This window comes from Opisthocomus hoazin, chromosome 4 (genome assembly GCF_030867145.1).
Source record: "Opisthocomus hoazin isolate bOpiHoa1 chromosome 4, bOpiHoa1.hap1, whole genome shotgun sequence".
NCBI classification, from domain to species: domain Eukaryota; kingdom Metazoa; phylum Chordata; class Aves; order Opisthocomiformes; family Opisthocomidae; genus Opisthocomus; species Opisthocomus hoazin.
The window spans coordinates 63,181,507-63,196,427 of NC_134417.1; the positions used below are offsets into that span (position 1 = coordinate 63,181,507).

The window sequence follows — 14,921 nt, forward strand, 5'->3', positions numbered from 1 at the left end:
ACAGTATAATGCTTTACGTCATGTATGTATGTTTGAAAAAAAAGAGGAAAAAGAAAGAAAATATTTGTAAACCCGATATAAAGCAGAAAGGCTGAGTATCATTTTCAGAGCTAAATCACTCTTCAGGATACTAAGGGAAAATCTGTAAATATTTAACATTGTTACTAACAAAGGGATTAACAGGATAGAGCCCTTTGATCAATACTTGCAGCATTGTGTATTGTTTCCAATGGACATGAACAGCAAAATACTATTTATTGACTAAAGTGTGCTACACATCATTGAATCTTAATATAAGCGGACAGGAAATTTTCGCTTGATCAGGAGTAAGCCACTAACCTGATGTTAGCCTAATAAACTATTTCTTGCACTACAGTAGCACTTGATGGTTCCTACCCTGATTTTTTCTGGGAGCTTTCCAAACCACAGACAAATTCAGTCTCTGAAATCAAGATATTAAAGTATTGGATAATTTAAGATGCCATTAAATAAACAGAATAAACGGAAGTATGAGCAGTGAGAAGATAAAACCCCCAAAACGTTTGGGGTCATAAACTAAGATGATGTTCAATTTGTAGTTCTGAATAACAACCATTTTACTTTTACTTTTTTGGTTAATAAAAATAATAAGAAAGAGTTCTGGTAGCTTTTATCCCAGTTTCGTTTCATACAGTGCCATGGAAACCCAAAAGGAACAGCAAATGAGAACACAGCAGTCAGACAGAAATTAGCACATGTTGTGACAAACCAGGACCCACCTAAACAGACCGATGTCCAGTCTGCCCCAGACAACATTCTGTATTAGATATATAAAATGAAAGTTTAAGAAAGCAGATTGTAGACATCAGTGAAAAAAAAGGCCTGTAAGAAAACATTATTTACCTTCTCTTTCTGAGTCTCTTAAGATATATTGCAGGATTGTTAAGATTACACTAATGTTATTGGAGTATAGGTGAAATTACCTAGCACTTCTTGGGAAAAATCAACCTGTGAATCTAATTATGCTCTTTTAAATTTCATATTCTTCCAGCAGCTGAAACGCCTTGAAACAAACAGTATTGTTTCCATCTCTCATGCTGCAAATTTGACTACAAGGTAAAAGCACAAACGAGGAATTTCACATAGAAGTGATTGCTAACACTAAGACCTTTCGAAGATAAATTGTTGGAGTCAACCTTCTCCTCAAAGTCAGCTACCACTCTCCACCACTTCTGTTGCTGTACCATGTAATAGTTGTTATATTTACATGAAAACTTGGACTAGATAATACAGCATATTAAAAAAAAAAACAAACTATATAATAATACAAGTACATTACTATAAAGCCCAGCAACTTGCACCTGAGCAGGGGTAACACAGACAACAGATGATGGTGACTGATGCTGCATCATATCCTAGTGAATAAGAGATTTCCATATAATTTCCGAACAGACTTTTCCAGAAAGTGTATTTCAACCCTCATTTCTTACAAGGAAAAAGTTTAGTCAAGTAACACTGTATTTCACTTTTAGTTTCAAATATCATATACCTCTCATGAGGTTCTTAAGTGACACTTGTCAAAAACTAACTGTGAAATTGCAAGGAAACCAGGTAGACAAAACCACGTACAACCTCACATAAAATGTCACGTATTCCTCAAGAATGATTCATGAAGATAATTCCTTAAATTATCATTTTTTCTTTTCAAATATGGTCCTCCTTTTCCTCTCAAAGCATTTTGAATTTTTTTAGGTTAATACATTTTTTGATGATTCATCAAGTTTTATGATAACACTTCAGGGTTATTTTTAATGATCTGATCCTCGATTATTACTACTTTAATCAGGAATCACGCATAAACCTAAACCTCGAGGGATTTTAGATATGAAATCTCTGCAGAGCCATTGAAATAAGAATTCTGACAGACCTCAGGTGCAGAACGATCTTCCTGATGCAGTTAGATCTCAGATCTGAAACGTCAGGCACAATTACTCCAGAGACCTTGGCTCTGAGTCTTCAAATAACTGCCATCATTATGCAAGCTCTCATCTTCCCCCTGACAACTTTCAGGACTTGATTTCAAGGAATTCAAAAATTCATCCTTCAGAATTAGTGGATAAGAGTTGTAACTTTATGTAGAAAAAAACCAACATCCATTCTTACAAATCAAGCAGCAGAAAGCAAACTGTTAGGAAACAAATACTAAGAATGCATCACTATGCAGGCTATCTAAAGATTTCCAGACCATTTTTTTATTCAATCCATTGTTTGGGACCTCTTTAATTGGGAGAAAACATCCCTCTTCCTGATGGTGGAGCATAGGGAGACCAGTTTGGGGAATCAGGTTTGTATTGTGATTCCACTGTATATTAAAATTGCTATATCATGCTTATGTGATTTCAACGTATTGCTGCATCACACTTCTAAATCAATATCCCACGTAACCTCAAATATCTTCAGATAAGTAAATCTGATATCAAAACATTAAGCCTTCCTGCCTTTTCACGCACATGGGAGAGACCAGAGACTGTAGGTCAGGACAGGCAGCCACCAAGTCTGCTTGGTGCTACAGGGCTGACAAGCTCTGACCTCCTGCTCCGGGCTTACCTCCTCCTCCCTGTAGTACCATGGAGACCTGGATCAAGCAGGATACAGACAAGAAGAGGTGAGTGGTTGCTGTCATTTGGGTCCATGTCAAAGAGGCACTTGGCAAGCTCAGCAGGGAAAGGCAGCAGCTTAAGAAGAGGGACATCTGGGACATAATCTTTGACAAGTCATTGGCAGAGCCCACATAAGTGATGACAGTGTGCAGCCCATAGAGCCAAACAACAGGGCTGAACGTGTGGAGATGGACCCATCCCCTATTAGCAGCTGCTGTCACTCTCACTGTACAAAGGCAAGAGGGTTGGTCATTCTTCTGATTAATACATTAATCTCACTGTGCAACACCAGTAATCGCTAATGCTGGTCTGAGTCAGGGCACGGAATATCAGTGGCCAACACAAGCCTTCCTTGGTTAAGAGGAGGTGGACACAGGCAAGGTCCTGAGCTACTTTAAGATGTCCCTGCTCATTGCAGCGGGTTTGGACTAGATGATCTTTCAAGGTCCCTTCCAACCCAAACTATTCTGTAATTCTATGATTCTAAGGTGCCCATGAATATAGGAGGTGGCCACACCCATTGTAAAGAAAGCTGAACTGAGCTCAACTCAAAGGCAAGCTGGCCTTTGTTTCAGAAAAATGGTACTACAAGCCGAGTGGATAACCTGGTTACGTAAGTAGTCTTTGTGCTAAAATTTAAGTTTATTGTGTATAGATGTGATCATTCTACTTCATTCAAAAGAAGTTTGAAAACAGTCGTTATGTCTATTCTGTGTTTCACAAGCATTCTTAAAGCTAGGCTCTGGGCCTAGTATATGGTCCCTGTATAGCTGGAGCACCTTTAGATATAGGCTTCCTTAAGCCAGTTGTGTTTATAGGAGGAACACTCTTAAATGCATTGTGCACTTTGGAGCACCAAAAGTAAATTTATTTGGTGTAAAAGTATCCTTTGTCTTGCCTAGCTGTCTCCATTTATCTTGTCTGATGTTCACCAATTAGAAGGCCACTTGTCAAGCAATTCATTGACATCAGACAGACAAAACATCCTGTATTCCCTCTTAAGAAGGGCCCAACACTGCCTATCCCATGTTTATATGGTATTTGTAGGTATCTGAAATTCATACTGACTTTGTGTCTTTTACAAGATACAGAGGATCTTACGACATGAGCTTGGGGTGCCTGTCAAAATTCAAGCTACTCTTGGGATTAGCTGCCTGAGAGCTACGCTTACAGACTTCTTTTTTATGTAAAGGGCTTTATGAACTAGGAACAAAAGGTGCTTCTTACTAGCTATGCATCTTTTAATATGAAATTATATTCTCAATCACACACAAGCAAGTTTCTTTTGTATTACCGATCCTTTTGTTCAGAGGTCTTGGTTAAGTACTGTAACTTCAATGGTCTCTCGCACATATTTACCATTGGTTACCGTTTATCTTTAAGTAACGTAGTAGGTGATTAGATCAGTATTTTGACTCCAATCCCCTGAAGTGAAACATGGAAAAGTCCCTTAAATATATTTTGCATATAGACATAACTGGTGGAACTTTAAAGTCTGGCCCTACATATCCATTGAGTACATAAAGACAGATAACAACCAGGATTCTAGACTTATTGGATTATGAGAGATATTAATCAAAAGACTTACTTTTGGTCATAAAATTCTGTCCAACTGGCATATCAATTCTGCACGAGCTTCCATGGCACGGCAAAACACATCAAAAGTAGAAGCAGAGGTAGAGGCAAGAAGAGATTGTTGGTTTCTGCTTAGTAAAGATTGAACTCTGGGTCTTTTACATGCATAAACTGCTGTTATAATCCTAAGGAAAAGACAAAATATATATATAGAAAAGTTAAAAATTATGTATCTATATCATCATTTTGCAGGCAGCCAGAAACTGTATTCACTAGAAAAGGTTATAATTTTGTTTGTCGTGATGGATATTCACAGCATTAACCCATGAACTGCTCTTTACTCAAACTACTTAAATAAGATAAATACTTTTTTGCAGTTTCTCCTCTCCAAAGAGTGACCTTTGTCCCAGATGATCGCACATGAAGGCAAAACAGCATTTTTCAAAACAGTTTAATATCTTCTCTATTTCTTTATCAAGAATTTGGAAAAAAAAATTAGTTTACTGGAATATTCCATTATAGAGTAAGATCGTAGGTAAGAATGCATGCAAACATATGCATATCGATCTGCTACAACGTTTCTCATAGGAGATCAAAGATGATACATGCTTACCAATATAAATAGGATTATACACCATGTAGAGGTGATTTTACTGTATGTCCATTACATTTCTCCATGGGCATTGCTATTTAGCTAGACATTGACTTACTACATTTTTTGTTGTTGTCTGGATTAATTCTGACCAGATGGTTTCAGGAAAAGACAATTTGCATATGTTACAAATTACAGCTGTGTCATTTTCTAATTTTTAGGTTGCTTTATATTGTATTTCCTTCATGAAAACATAAAATCAACATGGCATTATTGTTCTTCAGACTGAAATTTCAAACACAACTATTATTTGCACATCTGCAAAATATTCCATCTCCTAATTTTTTGCTTCTGGTACACAATTATCATCAGCAAGAGGCCACAAATCCCATTTGATTATTGAATCAGATTTAGGTAAACCTTTCAGACTATAGGACAGTTAGTACATACGCTTAGTCTGAACACCTGTCATGGGCAAAGTAATCTTAACTAGGGGATTCTTAATTTAATTCATTGCCAGTTAACACCAGCTGCTGATTGCTGATTCAGGTACTGGGTAAAAAAAGAATATAAACAATCAAATAGAAACTTAAGTAAACACCTTTCCTCCTTCTTCTCCCGGCTCAACTTAAGCCAAATATCTATACTTCCTTCTTCCAACTTCTTTTCACTGCAGGTTACAGTCTGTCCATCCTTCTCCCTTTGGAGAGACAATGGGCAGCACAGGAGGAGGTTATGTGTCTAGCAGTTTCTCTCTGCTGTTCCTCCACACTTCTAACTGGGTTTCCTATGACCCGGTGTGGATGTCCCATGGGTTGCAGTCCCTAACCTGCTGTGCATTGCCCATGGGCTGCAGTGTCTCAGGGTTGTCCCTGTCCCAGTGTGGGTCACCCATGGTCATAGTCCCACACCCTGCCAGGTGTGCCTAATGCACACATACAGCAAGGCCGACAAATGTAGGATGCGCTAGACTTACAACACATGTTCAAGCCAATTCTGTACCATCAATATCAGGCAGGGCTCTGACCTTAGTTTCACAGTAAAAGTAAGAAGAATTCATCCGTGTGTGTGCAACTCAGTACATGGTAACCACTAAAGTAAAAGTTGATGTGTCCATCTAGGTCATTTTAGAGCAATAAGTCCCAATAGAGTCAGTAAGTATGTGCAACTATCTCTGTTTAAAGCTTTCTATAAGATGTTTCATTAAATGGGGAGTTTGCTGAAGCTGCAGAAGTAGGCAGAGCTGCTTCTGTCTTTCCATCTGTAGTACCTCAACAGGGAGGTCCACTGGTCCCCTGGGGACTGTGGTCCTGTGAGGGGGTTGCTTTTCACCATGACAGGCACTACGCACTTCCATCTGATCTAAGGCAGCCTGAGGGAGAAAATGATCAAAAACGATCAAAAACTTACTCAATCTAATTGGGCCTGGAAAAACAGTTTGAATATTGATTTGTGGCCCCTTGACCTTTATGAAATTATATAATTGGCCCTCAGGAAGAAAAAGCTGAACACTGCTGACGTAAATAAAGATGTTAATTAGGTCCTGACAGAGTACGTTCAATCTTCTCCTAATTCTACAAATTAATTTCCACGGCAAGGAGTACACAGCATAAACTCAAAGTTATTAAGCTAATTTATAAGATGTATATTGGATTGTGACAAGAAAATTTGGATTTAAGAAAAAAAGTCTTCACATCTGGAATCTTTCTCAAATACTCTTACTAGAGAAAATCAAATTTTAAAAACTTGCAGGCAGGCAGCCTAGCCTGGCCTCAGCCCAGCCTTGTCCTGAAGCTCTGCCCACACCTCCTGAGCCTGGGTCTGACCTTGGTTCCCCTCACCAGGCCTGTGGGAAGATATCCTGGCCCAGCCTTGGCCCTTCCCCATCCCCGGGGAGGTGCCAGATGGCCGGGACTGCCCTTAGCTGTTCCCAGCCTGCCGGTGGGACAAGCCCTGGCTCCAAGGCCCTGCCCTGCCACCCCCAGCAGCGTCCATGGCCCCTGGTCCACAGCAAAGCACTGGCCGGCACTGCACCCCAATGCCAAGTCCCCAGAAAGATTTGCTTGAGCTGGTACCTCTTTTCCCCCCCTCCTCCCCTCCTGCTTTGCTCAGGAGATGCTTCCTAATCTTCAACCACATACCTAAGCTTGTACATATATATGGCCAAGTCAAGTTACCCAAGTCAATCTTATTTACTTCCAAACTACTCAGCTGCCATAGCACTTACAAGCAGTTAGTAAATTTAAAGATACGGATTTAATCTGATCCTGTATTAAATGATGGGACAACCTGATTTCTAACTGAATATCTGCTTGAAATTAAATTAAATGTGAGGTTAGAAACTTGCAGAGGTAGAGCTCCATGGGTAGATTATAAGTGGAGTCCCACAAGGAAGAACAAAGATACTGATGTGTATTTCATACCAGGTATCAGCTGGCTGACAGCAGTGGAAAATTTGAGCCAGGAAGAGAATAACTGGAAAGCTGTATGCGTTAAATTATGATTAAAGTCTTTGCCCCTTTATCCCTTGATGGGGTGAATTCACCTCACACATAAATAATTTCCAAACAAGCAGAGGTTGGAAACCATGGGAAGCCTTGGGAAAACTGAGTCTCAGGTGTAGAATGACAGCTCGCAGAAATAGCTTTAATTTCTGGTTTTCTCTGCAATCCAAAATTAAAAATAACAGTTATAAATCATAACATCTGTTGCTCCTGCTGTAGTTGCACTCTAAATCAACATCATCTAGCATAATCAGTATTGAAAATGGTAAGTATGTCTCCATGTACAGCCCAGGATGTAGAACTTCTAGAAAACAAAAGCTGTTCTAATATTATTATGTCTTTTTAAAGTACGGTCTCTTATAACCACATTCCTTCAATTGAATGTACTACTGCACATTCATTCAAGTTTGAAAATCTCATTGAATAAAAATCTGAGCCGTAAACTTGCTGTATAACAAGACTTCTTCAGAGATGCTGCTTTAAATCAATAGTTCTTCAATACGTCAAATGACGGTTGTACCATATTCTTCTTTCCCCATTCAGTCATTGAGATACAACTCTTGAGAATTTTAAACTTTGCCACATCTTAAGAACAATCACTCATCATCCACATATATCATCTTGCTACAGATATATAGCTTTGTTCATTTGGAAAAAAATCTCATTATACCTTACAACAATCACTCATACAAATAATGTAAGAACTTTTCTCTTCAAGAGAGAACCATTTAGAGATCGATTTGGACCTCAGAACCCAGACAAGAAGGGTTAAGAATGAATTGCCTGAAGACCTAATTGGAATTTCTAGATTGCAGGAAGAGATGCTTGTAATGGCAGCACCGAGTTGTTGGCCTGTTGCCTACTGTAGTGCCATAAATAATTAAGAAAAGTTGCCCTGAGGAGGCAACAAAGGTATCTGAAATGAGTGGTAAAGCTTAGAGGACTGGCAATAATTGTCCTCAGTAGCACAGCCACACAGCTTATATATGTCTGTGAACTATACGGATACTACCAAGGCTTTCCAAGACAACAATACCGACAAGGTAGTTACAGTTCAGGGTACAAGCAGCATTAACTGAAGTCACAAAAAACCCACCATTGATGTGGCAATGTCTTTTGTTATAAGCAAGCATTTAACTATTATACTGATCCCTCAAAGTATTTTGCTGGTTACAAAATCAAAGCAATAGGCAAGCAGTGATTCAAGGCCATACCTTTTTCTTAAGGAAAAAAAAAATATCCAAAACATTACTACAGACTTTAGTTACTTTAATAGGCTCAAGACACATTTCCAGTTTCTTTTTGCCTTTCTAGATGTTTCTACTATAATGCATATGGTAACTCTGCTGTATCTTAGTAAAACCCTGAAGGCTTGTCCTCCTACAGCTGTCTGGCCTTGTTCATGGCAAAGCACTGTACTGTCACCACACACCTAAACAAGATTTTGAAGTTTTCTGAAACTGTTTGTTATCCCAATAGCTTCCAAGCTTACACTCACTTGATAGGTAAGAGTAGTACTATTGATTGGACCTCTCAATCAGCTGCCAGACAAAGAGAAATCTAAGTAAGCCCCACCTGAGAGGATACAAATACCAACATAGCCAGTGTCAATGCAGTGTAGCAAGCAATTTGGCTGCTGACAGTCCTACAGACGTCTTCATTTCCCCTGGGACATAACATATTCAGCTTCTCTGAGATCTAAGAGAATGTACAAATCCTACTCGCTTCCTCCACTGGAAAAAGCAATACAGTCATGAAGACTTCTAGTCATGATTTCAGGTGTATTCAGAGGTTAAACAGACTTTGGCCCAAATTCTTTCTTATATGTATCTCCATCTCAGCAAGAACTGTGTACCTGTTTTCGAGACCAAAAATTATCACGGGAAATGACTTCTTATTAAACAAACTTTGCAGTGACTGTACAGTGCTAATTAACAGATGGTTAATTGTTATACAAATGATTTATAAATAGTCATAAAGTCAGCTTCTAATATGTTACTGATTCACCAGAAACTACCTATAGGTACACCATAATATTGCGAAGAGGTTGGTCAGAATCACCTTGAAGGCGACTCATTTCAAACTTGGGGCAGGGCTGGGGAAGATAAGGCATGGCCTTGCTGACCTGCCACCAACAAGGAAATGCTACACGCAGGCAAATGAGGGAACAGCTCTGCTCCATTTCTAAAATAGAGGCTGCAGACAAACAGAGTAAAGTCAGAATGTAATCAGGATCTAGACAATCTCAGCAACTGAAAACATGTGAAGGAATTTGGAGTTGAAAGTAGCTGAACATAGAATCAAAAGAGCCTTGTTATCTGCTATTATAGTACGCTTAGTGATGAGGGTTTGGGGAGGTATTTACTGCAATTTATTATTAGATGGAAATTAAATTTAAAGAATCATTGGGATCTATTCAACGTAAAGTGCAATCCAAAGTATTTTGGAATATTCATACCACAAGAAGTTTTGCAAAACATTTCTTCTTTCCTAGTTACTAGGACTAATATTAGCGGCGTATGAATATCAAATGTAATTCCATTTCAAGCATTTTTTTCTTAAAACAGCATCTCTCAAATTCAATTGCTCCTATAAATGGTTCTGTTAAAGGCAGTTGTTTCAAATACCAACATACCAACCCACATTTCTACTGGGGAGGAGAAAGAAAGTGATTATGAGGATAGAATTTATAAACTCCAAGTATAGATTAGATGTCCTTTCTTCATTCTTTCACTCCATACCATTCACGTAAATATCTCTCTTCTTCTTAATTCAAACCTCTGTATCCTCTACACAAGTATTTTAAAAAGAACTGAAAAGTGCTTAGGATTGCATTTGGCTATCCAAATTCAGACAGCGTTTAAAAGCTCAATAAATCGATTAAGAAAGAAAAGACTTGTTCAAACCAGAATTATTTTTGAAAGTTTCATTCTGATTTTGGCCTATTCTCTAACATGTTATGATAAATGAAATTGTTTTTACAATTTCCAAATATTTTCTTAAGAAATCTGTTCTTGAGCAAGAAACCCATGAACTCACAGAACTCTAACAAACTGACATTATTTTTCCAGTGTAAAAGCATTTACTCTATAAATTCCTAATGAACACTTACTTTAAGTTAGCACTACTTAGTTCACATTATATGAACCAGATCCTACTGCACTTTTAAACTGCTTAAATACTACAGAAAGGATGGAGTCCGACTATAGGCAGCAACTGAAGATTGTTTGTGGTACAAATACTGCCAGGTTTTATGGCTATATCATCTATGTCCCTTCACTACTAGTCTGTCTGCCAGGTGTGTCAGAGAAGAATAGAGTGTTTTAGAGCAAAAAAGAAGTCTCCCCTGATGTCGCTTTACTAGGGATGTTGCAAGAGAGTTGCAATTTAGAGGAATCCAGACACTGCTGTAGATCTGTGAATCCACCACATCTGAAAACTGAATATCCACAAGGTGACCACAGGAGCCTGGGAAAGTCCCTATCCCTTGTTTCTTTCACTTAATGGAATATCAGTGCAGGACCTAATAGTGAAACTTCTTAGAGAGCCTGTTCTGTCTTGATTATAGGGATAGCATAAGATAGAAGAACATTTCTAATATGTAAGGGGGTAGAGATAGCAGGGAATGAAAGCTTGCCAGTGGGAAAGTGAGATGAAGAAAACCCAGTGATTTCTTTTTTAATTAGTAATATCTTATATATTGCAGTATTTTTGAGGAAGAGTCAGTCCGTTACAGATCCATGAATTTGAGAGACACTAAAAATGCTTGATCTGGACTTCTTTTTAGTAAGCCTTTGGCTTTCACAACATTGCCTTACATCTGCAATTTCCAAATCATTATTCTATCGCCAAGCTATTGTACACATTTCAGGATGCCAGCCAAATTCTAATAATGGCATCATTAAGAGAGAGCTATTGCAATGGTAAGCACTGTATTACTTTGCTCATTTTGCCAATCTGTGATGTCAGTAATATCCTGTTCTTTAGGAACCCTAATTAAATTCTTTCATTGAAATAATCAACATTTGTGTTTCCAACCACTTTGCAACTACAGTAATTCTTTGTCTGCCAGCTGTGAGAATTTCCTATCCTACCCTCTCACATCAGCAAACTGAAGGGGAAAAGTTCATTTCACACTTACATAATGTATTCATGGTTAAGGTAGGTAAGAGACAAATTTTGCTTGTAATACTAAAGCTTAAGCCACAAACTAAGACAGCTTAGAATAAACTCAAGTCAAATAAATAACTTATCAAATGCAGTCTTAACAAAATGTCTTCAAAAACCACTGTCCTTTAATTAGTAGATCAAACAGCTAGTCCACTCATTGATGCAGGAAGAATATGATCAGTCTTCATTAGGATCTAAATCAACCAAAACTAACAATCAGTATACTTTAATTATATCAAAAGTCATTTGCAGAAGGTTTGCATGCAAGTAGGACTCCGGTTCATGAATTCTAAAATATTAAACTAGCCATAAACCATGCCATTAAAAGAGATTAAAAACAAAGACACAGACTACCTTCCAGATAATCTTCAGAGAAATGTTCTGCTGTGCACTTTCGACCCTCTTGCTGCCAGTGTTACACTACATAATGGCTTAAACCTAGAGCCAGTAATTATTTTTTTCATAATGCAGAGCCTGTTGTCTGAGCTGTAGTCTGAATCGACTGCCGAGGAGAGCCATTACCTCACAGTAGAAATCCAGAGAAATGTTCTAGCTAAGCAGAAAGCAAGCTGCCAAAAACTACCATCTAGGAAACCTGAAACACAGGAACATGAGCACACTTATTTGCCTAGGATCCACAGCTTAGAATTCTCTTCTGAAATAAAAGGATGTAATCAAAAGACCCATTTAAAGAGAGGCTATGCTTCTCTTTGTACATAGCCTTTTCTCTGCGAGATAATAGCCTGAACCCTCCTTCTCAAAAGCCCCATGACTTGAGAAGACCAAAAGGTTAGAAACCCACCTCTGCCATTTCACAAGATGGTGAATAAAACCCCGTTCACTGAAGTTTTGATACTGTGCACAAAATAATTCAGGATTCTACACGCAGAGAAAGCCTAGAATCATACAAAATTCTAAGTTACAGACCTCTGGAGGTAGTCTAGTGCAACTTCCTGTTGAGAGTAACCTGATCTAATTTCAGAGCAACCTGATCTAACTTCACAGTCAGTCAGGGCTTTGTCCAGACAGATTTTGAAAATGTCCAGGGTTGGAGATTCTACAACCTATTACACTACTTGGTCGTACACAGTGAGCACACTGTTCTTTCTTGAAGTCCAGTTCTGTACTGCTCTTTCTTGTCCTTATATTGTGCACCTCTGAGAAGAGTCTGGCTTTATCTTGCCTATAACTCTCTATTACGTAGTGGAAGACTTCAGTTAGATCTTCCCTTTACCAAGCTTGGTTGGTGTTTCTGTATTTCTCCCATATTCAGTTCCCTCTTTCGCTCTCACATAAAGGATCACGACTCCATAGCTTAATAATTAGTGTACTTAATAAGGTGGGAGAGTCCTAGGTTTTGTACCCTGTTCCAGAAATTGGTTCTACAGTTTAATATCAATAAACTAACTATAATTGTTAACTGAATTCACCGATCTAGCTCCATTTTGTCTTCCTTCTCCAGCCCATAGGGCTCGCTATCTATTCTGTACTGCTGTTGTATTTATACTGTGAAGAAGCAGAGATCACGAGCTTAGCCAACATCCTTATGAGTGAGGTGCTCCTGAAACCGGACTTCTAGCTGTGAACCTCCTCAGGACAGTGAGCGACTTGGGTGCATGTCTGAATTCAGAACTGTTGGGTTTTTCTGACCACCTAGTTGGAGTACAAAAGGATACATTTTTCTTCTGTTACTGTTCAGAAACAATTGATTGGTGCTCTTCCTGAGGAGGATGCTACATTTTGTTGTTATGCATGCTCTGAAGATGTTAGATGAACAGAGTGTATCAGAGGTCTCAGGAGATAAAACACATACTAGGTGGATGTCAAGAGGGTACAATAGAAGAGAAAGGAAATCAAGAAATATTTCACTTCAAGAAGAAATAAATTATATCCTAGAGGGATTATACAAATTAGATCAGGAAGATTTAAGATACAAGCTAGTAGTGGTCTGAGCCAAACGTGATCTCTAGGTTTTAGGTCTAAGTGACAGATGGCTGATATTGTTCACAGTAACTAGAGAAGGGAGGAACAGACTTTGGAATACTGATGAGCTTTCTCTAAGCTGGTGTCTGGACATTCACAAAGTGGTGACAGAAACCTATGTCAGGATTTTACACTGAACAGGAGACACATGAAAATAAAGAGAGAAAATGTGTTTCCAGGTGTGCACAGTACTGAAAGATACCAGCCCTACTAAGCATCAGCGCTGTTGTGTATCTGCGACACTTTGTGTCCCTGTTCACATCAGTCTGTTCAGAACTGCCAGCTATAGGGGAACTGTGGCAATAGGCGCATTTGTTCAGTGCTTCTAGCACAAACAGGAGTGAAGCCTATGGAGGCAGGGCTGACTGAGGATCAGAAAAGCAAAGGTAAGCTCCAAACTGTGCTTGTCCCCAAACTTACTTGTTGCCTGAAAGGCCTAACTATTGTGCTAAAGGACTCTCCCACCTAACTATGTTTTCGTGTGGTGTCAGGATGCTTTTTTGACAACAGCAGGAGGAAAGATTCAAATGGCATTTTCTGCGACTGGCATAGATAGAGTAATGAATTTGGAAAAAAGACAAAGTGACAGAAGAGCCAGATATACAGTTTCACTGGGACTAGTGAGCTCAGAAGAAAAGGACTGAAACTTTGACTGAAAGAGCTCACCAGAGATTAATTTGGAACTCCACCAACCTCAGTTACTACTAAAGAGAGACCAGACTTTACTCTCTTAATTGAGAAGCAGAAATAGAAAGGGCATTCAAAGAGCTATTCAGGCTTACATATTTGAAGCGCAGTTTAGGAAAAGCCAACGCTGGTGTAAAAATAGTCTCTCTATAGTCAAGACACACTGTTTTACTTAAGGTTCAGATTTATCAGCAGCAATTTTTCTCTCCACACATCAAGATGAAGCTCTGTTTTAGGGTGAGAAGGAAGGGCAGCTGAGAGTAAAAGATTTGGTGCTAAACCAAAGTAAGCTCTCTCTTTGTTACTTTTAGTAGTGGTTTGAGAATAAAAATAAATACCAATGAAAATATTGACTAGATATTAATAAATCAGAAGGCAAGAGGCTTTCAAAACATCAAATATTATCTAGTTTAAGTGCAAAGTCCCTATCGATGGATAGTTAGTTAATTAGCACTAAGCACAGGCAGTTCTTTGGATCACATTCAAACTAGGGGTGAAACAAGCGTTCTCCAAATTGAGCAAGTCAGCTGTGAACGCATAGAAAGGTTGTTTTACCAGCAGTAGGAACAAAAGAGAATTTGTATCTCTTTGTGTATTCTTTCCCATTAAAATAACAATTTCACTGTAAAATTAACTAATAGAGAGTCTGAAAAATAGGCACATATTTTGCTAGTTACTGTAGCAGAAAACAGATGTCAGATGTTACTATCTTCCTTTCTCTTGTATCGTGTCTACATATATCCTTTTTATTTGCCTTCTATCTGACTGCTG

At 38.6% G+C, this 14,921-nt stretch overlaps 1 long non-coding RNA gene across 9 annotated transcripts in view; it reads right to left on the reverse strand.

The window, feature by feature from the left end:
- Window positions 1–14,921, reverse strand: part of LOC142361177 (uncharacterized) — a 257,031-nt gene that overhangs the window by 198,574 nt on the left and 43,536 nt on the right. For all 9 annotated transcript variants that reach the window (XR_012763758.1, XR_012763762.1, XR_012763763.1 and 6 more), the window contains exon 2: window positions 4,228–4,399. This is a non-coding gene — a long non-coding RNA (uncharacterized LOC142361177). The remainder of the gene's footprint in view (window positions 1–4,227; window positions 4,400–14,921) is intronic.